Here is a 12,756-nt window from a genome sequence, read left to right as displayed (position 1 = left end):
GCCAGCGCACTGATGTCTTCGACAGGCCAAAATGACGCTGAAACTCCACGGCGGTCATGTACGCGAACGCGTACAGACGGTCATATTGACGCTTGCTGCCGCTGGCTGCAATAACACAGGCTGCCGCCGCCATGTTCCCGAGTTGAACTCGGAGGGGGTTTCGCGATGTACGAGTTTAGCACGAGTTCGCCTGCCAATCAATGACAGAGGTCACGCCCCGCGCGAGGCATCTAAGTCTTGTGCGCACACCCACCACGGTTGGGCCACGCCCAACTTATCTTTCGGCAACAGCGACGCGGTGCCGAGCTGAGAGGCATCAACAATATTCACCACCGACATAAAACACGCACAACACACTGTCATCGGTGGTGTACTGCGCACTACTATCAAAAACAAAGCGTTGACTGTCGCTGGCTTCTCGTGCTGAGATGGCCCCACAGCACGGTTTCATTGCCTGCATTGTGGCGACGTAGCGCACAGTTAAATAATTATCGGCACGTCACTGTAGCTGCTTGCAAGGCATCGATGCGCCGAGGGTGACGACGATGCTAAGGAGTGCGTATCGCAGCAGTCGTTTGAGATGGCTGCTCTGTCATCGGTGATGTATCGGAGCCACAACGTCGTAAACACGATCAGCGTCCGAGAATCGCTCGCTCTTCTAGACCCAGTGCAATGGCATTTCTTCATCACAAGCACTGCGCACTCAACAGTTCCAACACCTTCCTCGGTTCCAAGTCTCATTCCATAACCGCACACAAGAGCCCTCACCTGCCAAAATGCAATTGCTGCGGTGTCGTTACGATATCCTTCTGCGATCGCTGCTGGCTCCAGCATAAGTAATCCGCAATCACCTTGGTGCGCACAAAACACTCAAATACTGCGTACATGCGCTCAGAGGCACTTTCACTGGGCTTGCGATGACAAGCGATGAATTGTGTCGATGGGAAGTACGCCCTTCTTCGCAATGCATCGCCGAGGCTTCGCGCACAAAGATAAACTGGTACATTTTCACTAAACTGCGTCACTACGGGCACGACGGACCGCCATTTTTAGCGACGGCCGTTGCTCCCGTATTTATGACTAGTGTATCGTTGCTAGTTGGTAAAGCGGGGGCCTTAAGGCGCCTGCGATGAACAGTCGTACCACGGCGCTGCGTTTCTATTCACCTAATAGAGAAAGAGTGGTGATCACTGACATTATTGAGAATAGCACTGTAGCGCCCCTAGGCGACTTCTCACCGTATGAACTGCCTCGTGCGTGCGACCCGCTTCAATGTATCCGCTTCTAAGCTTTCGCCTCACTGTCGCTACTCGCGGCAAAAAGTGCAAAATTTAATAAATTGCTCGATCTCCGTTTGTCATCAGAAATTTCTAGCATTCAAAACGAAAAACAGACACTTAAAGAAATAATAAGGTTCGTTATTTTATTTGTTGTATTTTAACGTGTTCGTTTGAGCGAAAGCGTAGGTGCAAGAATGCGCCGCATGTACCCTGTTCGCATTCGATCGAGGATATAAAGATAGTTGCCGAAAGAGGAGGCACGCCCTTGACGTCATAGAGTTAGTAGAACAACTCTAGAGGAAAAGCTGGGCCGGAAAAGTGGGAACCTCTAGGGCGCCGCCCTGTTGCTACTGGTCAATGTGGCCAGCGCAATTACTATTGAAATAGCTGAAAACAAGTACAGGTCACCGTATGCTTTGTCATCTAAAAACGCATACTTGAGGTTTTATGAAGGTGGTGGGTTAATATTAAGTTTACAGAAAGCGATCACTAAGTCCGTGACCTATGTAAATCACGAACTACGCATTCATTTAATAAAGGATGACGCGAATTTCGGTTTCTAATCTGTTTTTTGGATGCGTAGTAGTTTCGTACAGTTTAGGTTTGACATGCGATCGCGCGTCGACATCGGACGCTATGGCACACTCGTGCCTTCTGTGCCACCGAAGCCCCGAAGTGCCCAGGCATATACCTTCACATGTAAGTAAACGAATGTATCTCCTTGTTGAGAATATCACGCGAGTAGGCAGCTCTTGTGGGGCATCACAATCGTTTGAGAAGCGTCACAGTAGAGCATTTTTCTACATGCGGAGCGGCGTTTTTATTTGCAGGTTTCCCTTCAGTAGGAAATTGTTGGACAGGCGGACCAGCGCACCGGAATTGTACTGGCGAAGCCACAAGCAACTCAAAAAATCTGTTTAATTGTTGCACTTTGAACAATCATGCTTCTACAAAGGCCACAGCAGAAAAACAGCCTGATGCCGAGTATTTCTGTGCCACGGAGTAATCAAGAGGCGAGAGCCTAATGCGGACGAAATCGAGTGCATCGAGACTTAGAACGACAGAAAGCTGAGCTAGTTGGTAAGGATTCATTATGCAAAACAGAGGTGAGGCGTGCAGACAGGACACAAGAGTAGAGAAGTGGGCGGCGCTCGTGTTGCACTCTAAAAACTAGGAAGGGCATCGCAGGAGTGAAGCTGCCGGTTCACCCTTCAAAGCGCCGTTTTACTCTCGCAAAATGTCGAGGAGAGTGAAGTGCATTGTTCACTCTGTCACCAAGGAGAGAGTGAAATGTGCTTTTCACTCTCCCCTTCAGAGAGAGAGAGTGAAAAGACTCTTGCGACAATAGAAAAGAGAGACTCTTGCGGCAATAGAAAACAAAACGTAGCGTAATCTTCTGCTTCAACTGTAGGTGGCTGGCCCCGAACATGGCAATGTATCATTCATGCACGCTGAGCAAAGAACACATCGTTTTGCTTCTAAGAGAACAGGCCGCCGCAGTTCAAAGGAACGCGGTAGCGAGCGCTCTACTTTTTCACTCGGAGTGGCTCCACCGCGCGCGCGCGCGCTCAAGATCGCGGAACAACACAGCTACGGAGAAAGGTGATCCTTCAGCGAGCAAAGGCCAGCCGAGGGAGATCGTGTCAGCCATCTCGCGTAGCCACGAAAACACGACAGTCGTTCGTCATGCCTTGGATATAACAACAAATCCTCCACGGTAAGTGAATTCTAACTTAGGTGCACATTCTCCGTATATGTCATGCTATCGCCAGGAAGTCGTCGCTGCGCTTAGGCGACGCGATTGACAAAGGACTAGGCGTACGCGCTGTCTCTCGATGTCAATCAAAAAAGCCAGTCGTCGCGATAACTGCATGTGATTTTATCACTTTGCCGTTGTCCGTAAGAGCTTTAAAAATCGCAAACGCTGCCAGAACTATGGTATGTTCAATAAGACGCCAGGCGAGAGGACGCTTAAAATGGTTAGTTCACCAGCCCGTGATTCCGAGCCTATGCGGAGCGTGATTAGCGTGCGTTTTGTGTGTTTGAATTTATTCAGTTTGGCAGTCTACCGTGTACGGAACGCTGTTGAACTAAGGAATCACATAACAGAAGGCGTCATTTTGCTGGCAGCATGCTTTTTTTTATATAAATAAACCGCGCGCTTGACGGTGTCTCTCGCAGGGGGAATCTGCGACCACTGAAGTTACGTGCAGCACCAGTGCTAGTTAGAAACTTTGCCGCAGGCATTCAGCGGCATGCTGCAAGAAGTCAGTTGGGCGCGTTATCTTGAACTTACTGAAAACGCATGAGGAATCCATGTTTTATGCTGAAAAAAGTATAAACCCCATATAAGCGATCTTGCGCGCGGCAGCTACAAGCGACGCGACGGAGATTGCTGTCGCGTTCGCTCGTCGCCTACAAGTCGTACTCCGTGCGAGCGACGATTTTGAGCGACGCCTCCCCGGTGTTGCCGGCATGAGGGCTGCAGTCACGCGTGACGCGTGCTTTAGTAATTTACGTTGATGTATTTTACTTTAAAAAGTAGCAAAAAATATTTCCGGAGGTCTTGCAGTACGTTCTTATCCTTGCACGTATAAAAATTGAATCATTTGCTCGTTCCGCGCGACAATCGGTAGTATTTGAGCGATGTATGTACATCCAGTTCCGGCTTCGCGCTATTGGCTAGTCGCTCATAGCACTTCTGGGCGACGAGCGACGCTTTCTAGATTTCCAGAACCGAGCCCTCTGTTCAAGCGACGGCCCGTTTTGTCGCTCGAAGCCGTCGCTCGTCGCCGTCGCGCACTAAATCGATCTCACAGTGTTTATCCCTAAGACTGAACTGTTTTGCTCATGTTGAAATGGTGTGATTATAGGTCTGGTTTTGTCTCCTGTTGCGGTTTTCGTGCACGGTGCGAAACTGAAAGGATGCTTAAGTCTACGAACTCGGTGAATTGTCGAGCAGCTAGTTACGCATCGGCATCGAATATAACGGCTGCTGTGTGGAATTACAATTGCAGGGGCGCTTTGCATACGCTTATTGTTTTGGACATGCCTGTGCATTTGCTAATATGAGTTGGCGTGTCAGAGTTATGTCATATGAACAGCTAAATTAGCCTTCCTCTGGGGGTTACAAGCGTAATGTGTGCATTTTGCTATAGCATGGCAGATCAAGATGTGTTTATCGCTTGAATATTTTTAGTAGAGAAATAAAATATCAAAACAAAATGTTGCTTTAATTCCGTGTTACCAGTCTGTCGTACACAGAACAATAGGTTGGTGTAATAAACTAATAACTGCGGTTTAACTGCAACTTTTACATGCCTACAAGAATCTAAAATCCTAGATTTCAAATGAACTCCACTGCGCACCTCATGCATGAAAATAAGTTCATGCCATTTAGTAAGCTTAGATGCAGGTCGCAGTGAACTTTCTTGTTAGTATTGAAATGTGGGTAAGCTTGCCATAACAAGCCTTGTTGCCCTTTTTTATAGGCACATCATGTTTGCAGCTATAATCCTCAAATTATGGCTTCAGCAGTGGCACGACCAGGGATGGTGCCAAGGGGGGGGGGGCACACTGGGCACGTGCTTAGGATGTGTCACAAGTGGTGTTTGCGATACACCAGACTCATGACAGACCTATGACGGCTGAAGATGACCAATATGATATTCATTAGCAGGAGTATTCTAACATTCATGAAAAACAAGGATGAACTGTGGTTTATTTGTTTTTTTTGCTTAAATCTAAAAATTGAAGTTAGTTAAGCAGTTGACTGTTGCAGTCATTTGGATGTTTTGCATGCATTTCACTAGGAAGACTAAGAGCTAAGACTTTTTTATTGCCATGGCCTTGACTGTCTTGATGTTGTTTTGCACCATGCCCTTGTGTTGACTTTTGCATACGATATTTTTCAGGCACCCGCTTTATATAACGCAAGAAGGCAGCTGCAAGGACACGAGGATGTGAAAGAGCCAGTGCAGCGCGACTTCACGTAGTGCAGAGGAGCCAATGCCAAAAAATCAAAATACATTGGCATGTTATTTGGACAAGAAAACTAGTATGTGGGTATATTGGGTGTACCTATTGACCAAATGTCAACAAAATCGAGATACAGTATGTTACACGAAGATGAAAATTCTCACGTGCTCCAGGCAGTCATCTTAACATGGTATATTTATGTAATGTCTCTGATTGGAAAGTCAAATCAAGTATGCTCTCTGGAGACAAACACATAGCAGCAAGTGTCATTGAAAAGTTAAAAATGTGTTTTAAGAAAGCTGATTAGTTCTGAGAAGTGACTGCTTTTTGTCTTGCCTCTCAACAGATATATCCATGTGATAAAAAAATAGTGGTACAATGAAATTGCATATTTGCTTAGCGACATGATACATACTTGCAATGAGCACGGTGCCTGTGTTTACTATAAAAAGCAACAGCCCATGCTTGGTTAGGGTAGGCCCACTACAACATGCAGGCATGGGTGATTGGCGCTTTTTTTATTTCTGTGTCGTGAGGTTTATTGACGTGCGTATATGTGCAGTGGCACGCAGTATGGCTAGTACAAAAAAAAAGGGGGGGGGGCAGATATATGTAGCTCACTGTACAGACACAGGGCAAAGGAAATCCGTGTTCAGCAACTATGTTAAATGCCATGTACGTAAATTTTACGACGCTACTCGTTCGAAGCGCGCACAGGTGCATATTGAAGAAAAGTTTCCAGGGTAGATAATTTAGTTCGTAATTTACACTAATTTTGCTCTAACCACGAGACATAATAATTTGAATATACTGCACGGAAAAACCTAGAGCGAATTAAATTGTGTGTCAGCTTCGTGTGTGTACATATAGTCTTTCCTATGCATTAGGTTTTTTGCGTAATGCATTAACAGTTGACAGCCTAACTTATGATGTGTACTCTGTTTACATTACAGTTGTTTATTAGTTTACTCGTTTGTTTTGCGACTGACGAAATGCCGACATATATATATTTTCAACATTTGACATAACCCTGTATGTTTTGCAGGGACAACCCAGGACGTGCATTTCTCAGCACCCAGTCAACTGCCAAAAGTGACTCAAACACAGGCCACCAGTAAGTGGACATCAGTTGCAATTTCACATTATGCAGTTGGCGGCTGCCTTGTACGGAGGGTTTTTTTTTTTAATGAGATGGTGATGTCGTTCTAATGTACATTTTGACCACAAAGGTGCGATCATGTCTCACAGAGGCATATATGGTTGCTATTCTCTGCGAGGGACGTGTTCTCGTGTTCGTCAAGCATTTGTGTTTGGCAGTATTGTCGCCCAATGAGTCGGATATAAACACTAACTCGCCACTGCCGGCAAGTAGTTGCAAGCAACACAATATATTATTACGCTGTCAAGTTATTTCATTATTTCGAAGGAAAGTTTTGCAGCAGGAAAAAAGGTTGCTATTCCAGGTAAACATGTCTTTTTCTCGCAGGTTATTTAGCGAAACTGTGGATGCATGAAATTCGTGACTTATGAATAGATTTTAATTTATTCTTTAGTAATGCTTCTAAAAGAGACTAGAAATAGCATGTGACTACCTCTGCAATCAGCAGACCATACATTTACAGTCATAAGTGGCAGTTCCATGCAGTCTCGCACTTTATATAACCTTTCCTTTCAGCAACATTGGAACTGGTGGCTGCGTTTTCAGAAGGAGAAGTGCACTTGACACTGTATATGTATGTGTGAATTCGGTTTTCTTTTTATGTGTCGGCTTACTGACAAACAGTGCAAAAATCTGTTGTACCATGAGCCTGACGACGCCTTCTGCTGCTAGAAATGCGGCACTTCGTATTTTATAGTACTGCATGACATTTAAATCAAAGCTACCACATAAAATGATCAAGAAAACTAACCGCTGTTATAGCTGTTTTCCTCAAAGAACGCTTGTCCTTTATGGGCTGTGTTAATCTGAGCTCTCTACCGATGTTTCAGTAGTATTATCCCTTAGTGAGTGAGAGATTGGGGGCAATTAATCGTGTTAGTGTTTAAGTGGTGTCCTAATTATGTGCATTTGTTCCAACAAAGTTGTCTAGATTACTTTATTGTGTAGTGTAAAGCTTATGAAACCATGAGCAACTACTGAGTTGCTAACACGCATATGGATTTGTCACTATACAGGTGGAACTCGGCTGTACCACTGCAGTGCTGCGGAAATTGCCTTCACCAGCTGCTTTGCAACAGCTGTTTCGCAGCATGTCGGTATGTGTTAATTTATAATTATGTTGGGATGGGCTAGTATTATGGACCACTGCTACTCTGTATTGTGACAGATCCATATGATAAGGGATGTAATGGGCACAGTGAAAAACCTTTGAATTTTTTACTATGGTACATAAACAGGCTCTCCTTTTCGTCACTGGAGCAGGAGAGAAGGGCATGCAGGCACTCCTGAATGTACATATATTTCAAAACATGAGAGAGACATACACACACACACACACACACACACACACACAATTAAACTAAAGGCAGGGACGTTCCATCTTTCATCTTGAATTGAATTGTGCAGCGCAAAAATACAACACAGACCACAGAGAAGCACACATGTTAACAGGTTTGATACACACGTTAGTTCAACAGATTGGATACTTCAAATGTGCTATTTTACACAAGGGGAAGGGAAAGGGGAGAAAATCTGAAAAAAAAGTGGAGTAGAAAAAAAGGAATCGTGCCGAAAAGCATGAGAAGCATCGCGCAGCCAGGATCACCAGCAGGACGTCTAAAAAGCACTCTGATAAAATTACATACAGGACATCCTTACGTATAGTTTGTTTCAATCAACTCAGATCACATGCAGCCATTACTGCAATCAAGTTTTTTCCTTATGTCATATGAAGGAATGATGTGGGCCCAAAAAACTGTTTAGAGCTGAAGGATTATGTTCCATTCTAGCCTTATTGCCTGCTTTTTTATCATATTGTTATCAGCTGCTTATGTTAGGGAAAAAGTAAGAGTACGAACTGTTTCCCGATTGGCCATTCCACACAACATGTCTTTGTGACTATATGTACATGCAGATGATCCATAGTTGAAAAATATTCAGTACAGTAGAATCTCATTACAAGATGCACTTGGTTGTAAGAGACATCTGAAAATGGTTTGGTTGGTTTTCCGATGTTTGCCACGTTAACAATACTGTATACAAGAAACACCTTTGTTACCAAGGATGACTTTTTAAGTATTCACTACTTCGAAGGGACACAACCCAGACACATTCACTTTGTGCACCTTGTGTGGTCCGAAGGGCGTAAGGATCACGCAATCCTTACACAAGTCAATCGCGCATGTCTCTTTTAGCATGAACCAGAAAAGGAGGGAAACGAGGACAGTGCAGGGCAGAAAGTGTCGGCAGTTGAAGCTGACGAGCGTCTAAGAGCACCTCAAAGGTACTGCGAGCAACAAGGCTTGCAAAGTGAAGTGTTTAAATTCCAGAAGTTGGGAAGGAAGCTAACACAATCTACAGTCACTAAAAAGCTGTGAATGTCTTCTTTAAAGGGCCCCTAAACCACCGAGGTTGAAATTTAGTTGCGGTGTTGCAGTTCTACACAATAAGGCAATGAACAGGTAGCCACGAGAATTTTTCGAAACGGTGCAGTAATAGTGGAGCTACGTGTGTTTGATTATCGAGAAGTAGTCCCCACTCATTTTACTCTTTTATCTGGCACACGCCATATGGACAGTATCGTCTTTTCCTTGCCTAGTACACCTCCAAATGTTACGGGACAGGCCAACACCAACGAGCTCTGTTGCTGCCGCGCTGGCCCGTCGTCCTGCGAGGTGTGGCGCTAATACAACGGAACTGTATGGTGACTCGTGTTGAAGAGCCTCATAGGGAGACCCTTCTGTTGGCGTTTCTGTTCTTTGCCCCCATTGGCTGCCCACAATGGCATCGCGCGCAACGCGACGAGGAAGAAGGAGTGTGTGTATTTGCTTGCAGGCCTTGCCGGCAGTCGTACACTTTCGTTTGACCAATCGACAGCACCGGAAACTGGTGACATCATCAGAGACAGCCTGGTGACGTCAGGACAAACTGGGGGGTGCAGGATAGGTCCAGAGAGGCGCACGGGGTCATTTTCTTCAAATTGTGGTGCTCCGGCAGTGCTACGCACTCTGGCATTTGGCTGCGTCGATCGTGACGGCATTCTGATTTCGATACGCGTGTTTACTTGAAATGTTCAAAAAATGTCGAGAAGTGGTTTAGGGGCCCTTTAAGCTACCCTGAGCATTTATTCCTTCAGATATATCAAAACATACTTTAGTGATGATGCATAATAAAGTGATCTAGTCTGGCTCCTCAGTGTCTCAAAATTTTTGGTTTCGAGAGACATGTTTCCCGTGCCTTTTGAATATCTTCTGATGAGGCTTTACTGTAATATACACAAACGATTGTGTAACTCCTCCTGCAAGTATTATTCATTAAGCCCGGTCACTTATGTGCAAAGCTTGTGGTTAAGTCTTGATGTCCGTACTTTTTAGAGCTATGTTTATTAATTCATGCTGTTCTTATTGGTTCTTCGATGCAGGAGACAATGCCTACGAAATTATTGGCCCTGATCATGAGAGCCCTCAAGGGGCAAACAACATCTGTTGCAGAAGTGAGCCCGATACCACTTGGAAGTTACCATGACAGATGACACGGCAGCAATAGATACAGAGACTGCCATGTCTGCTGCAGCTGCAACAGTGTACGAGGCAAGCAGCAGCGCGTCAGCATCAGCAGCAGTGTCAGAAGGAACCACACCAGGCCTGGTAGAGCAACATGTGTGCTATCATTGACTTTTTTTGTAGTGGATACAACTCATTTGCTCAACATACAAAAGCTTTTCACCACGACTGTGAGCCATTGTTATTGTGCAGCAAGTGCAAGACTAAGTTAGGTGTTATAACATAGTACGAGCATCACTTTAATATATGCAAATGCAAACATATTACAGTTGTTGCCTCCCCAGCCAGCCCACATAGTGACAACAATGTGGAACACATGGTGGGACACACCTCTCCCCCATTCCAAGATAGTAGAGATTGTCAGTGTTGTTGCTAGATTGACTGGTCTTTGTAGGCAACTAGAAGGACAACACAGGTGTCATAAGATTGTTGTTGATGTTGTTGTTGAAGTGATAAAAAAGAAGTTTGATGCAGCTGAAGTGCCAACTGATATTGAGCAAATCAAAAGCAACCACCTGAGAAAGCAACACTATCGAAATTTGGGTATCTATGTGCCGCCAACTCTGGTAAGAATGGCATAGGACAGAAGTGTGATGAAAATCACACAGACACTGCTGTTGCATCACTGGCCACAGTGAGCAGCGACTTGTAGGGCAAGAGAGTCAACTGAAACTAACATTATGATATAGTGTCATGCTCCCATGTGACCACTTTTCAAGTTATTTTGCAAGATACAGCTCAACCTCCAGAAACGAGACTGCAACTTGTCTGTAAAAAAGCTTTCACAAAAAATTATTCATAACACTATTAACATAGCAGTATCTTTTTTTTTTGTGTCGGTTCGAGGTTCCCGGCTGTCCATTAATGCAAAAATTGAGGAAAAAAAGAACATGTGTCGTACTTACACCTTTTTAACAAGTACTAGGGGGACAGAACTTTTCTAGTCATGCATCTTCATCATACTATCAAGTTTTTAAATGCCTTTTATAATTATTATTACCAGTTATATCTGAGTGCATTGTATGCATGTAGCAGGTGTAAAATCAGGTCAGTCGGATCAGATGCCTTATCTGCAAGCGAGCCCTATATTCAAGAAATTTGAATTAAAATAGTTACGTTACAGACACAGTCTTTCAGCACTTTATTGCCTGTGGTTTAAGCATTGCTCAATACTTTTGTGGGTGGCAATTTCAACCGGCACAGCACTGCGCTTTGCCACAGTCACATTTGTCTTCAAAGCGGTGTTTACCATTTGTGTTGATCTGTTTGTGTATGCATAGAGCAAGTTTTTAATTTATATTTTTCTGCATTCTTGTGCTTGCACTAAACTTGTATAAGGCAGTTACAAAATGTGCGTCACTATAACGAACTGTTCTGTTGAGCTTACACTTGCAAATAATCGTGTTCAGATGGCCGCACTTCTATGCGGGTGCACCGCTAGCTTTGTGTATGTTCTCATGTTTGTATAAAGCTTACATAAGCTAGTTAGAAAATGTATGTCACTAAGCATTGTGATATTCTTTAAAGAACTGCTTGGTTGGTTTTACACTTGTGAATTAGTATTGAGGCGGTGGTATTCCCATGTATGCCCACTGCTAGCTATCTGTGTCCTCACGTGTTTGTATTAAGTTTCTACAAGGGAGTTACAGCATGTACGTCACTAAGCGCTGCGATATTTTTTAAAGAACTGCTTTGTTGGTTTTACACCAGTGAGTAATAGTACTCGGGTGGCACTAGTCATGTGTAGGTACACAGGGACCATTTGTATACATTATGCTCATGTAAAGCAGTTACAAAGTGTATGTCACTAATTACTGTGATATTTGTTGAATTGCTGTGATGGTTTTACACATGTGAATAATAGTGGTCAGGACACAGTACTTGCGGTGTATAGTTGAATTTATACACTGCCAAGACATGGGCTGTATACGTACCAAAAGAAATGTATGTCATTATATTGTTGTGATTATTACTGTTTGGATTTTATTAAACTGTAATAAATTGTTTCTTGTATCTATTGAGGTATGGCAATTTGTCATGCAACCAAACTGAGGACCTGCACTTGTGCATACAAATAAACAGCTAATTTAAGAGTATACTGCTCATATTCTGCTAAACCAGTTTAACAAATCTTGTACTACAATGCTGGAAAAATGACAGAGCTGACTCGGATGTACAGAAAAAGTTCTGCACTGGCTGAAGGACTGCCCCACACTGGAGTTCGTAATGTTGCGTTTATTGGAGTAGAACAGAAAGTGCACTTCTATTAAAAATGCGACAGTCGGTGCAGAAACATAAGGCAGACGAGCGGATGTGGCACATTTTTTTCAGGGCCCTCCATGCCTACTACTGCTTTTCTAGTCTTCCTGTGCTCTGCGTATAAGCCCCTGTTCAGCCAAGGTTTTTACTCCATGACAGTTGTTCTACTGGGTTCGTAGCAATAGTGAAGCAAAAAATTCAATGGTTTTCAAGGACTTTCGAGGCCCCGACACAGTAACTTCAAGGACCTCGTGCAATGTGTGTAGTAGTTTGGACAGGCAATAACTTGTTCAAGAACACCGTTAACTTTAACGCAAACAAAAGGAAACAAAACAAATCGCATTTCAGTGATTTCAAACATTTGAAAGACTGCTAATTTGCCTTTCACCGCCCACCACTAAACGCACACAAGGAAACATTTCAAGAAAGCGCTCAAAGTTTTTCTGCAATAGCACAATTAACTACATGGACCTGCAACATTTGCAGTTCTTTAATACTGTTTGGTTTGACAGTGTAT

General features: G+C 44.0%; 1 long non-coding RNA gene across 1 annotated transcript; it reads left to right on the top strand.

Annotated features, from left to right (window-relative positions):
• Positions 1 to 7,434: 7,434 nt before the first annotated feature.
• Positions 7,435 to 11,999, top strand: LOC129382106 (uncharacterized). The gene is made up of 2 exons (XR_008610178.2): positions 7,435 to 7,514; positions 9,839 to 11,999. It is a non-coding gene; the product is annotated as an uncharacterized lncRNA (long non-coding RNA).
• Positions 12,000 to 12,756: the final 757 nt, after the last annotated feature.

Source organism: Dermacentor andersoni, chromosome 4, assembly GCF_023375885.2.
Source record: "Dermacentor andersoni chromosome 4, qqDerAnde1_hic_scaffold, whole genome shotgun sequence".
NCBI lineage: Eukaryota > Metazoa > Arthropoda > Arachnida > Ixodida > Ixodidae > Dermacentor > Dermacentor andersoni.
This window is presented reverse-complemented; position numbering and strand designations above follow the sequence as displayed.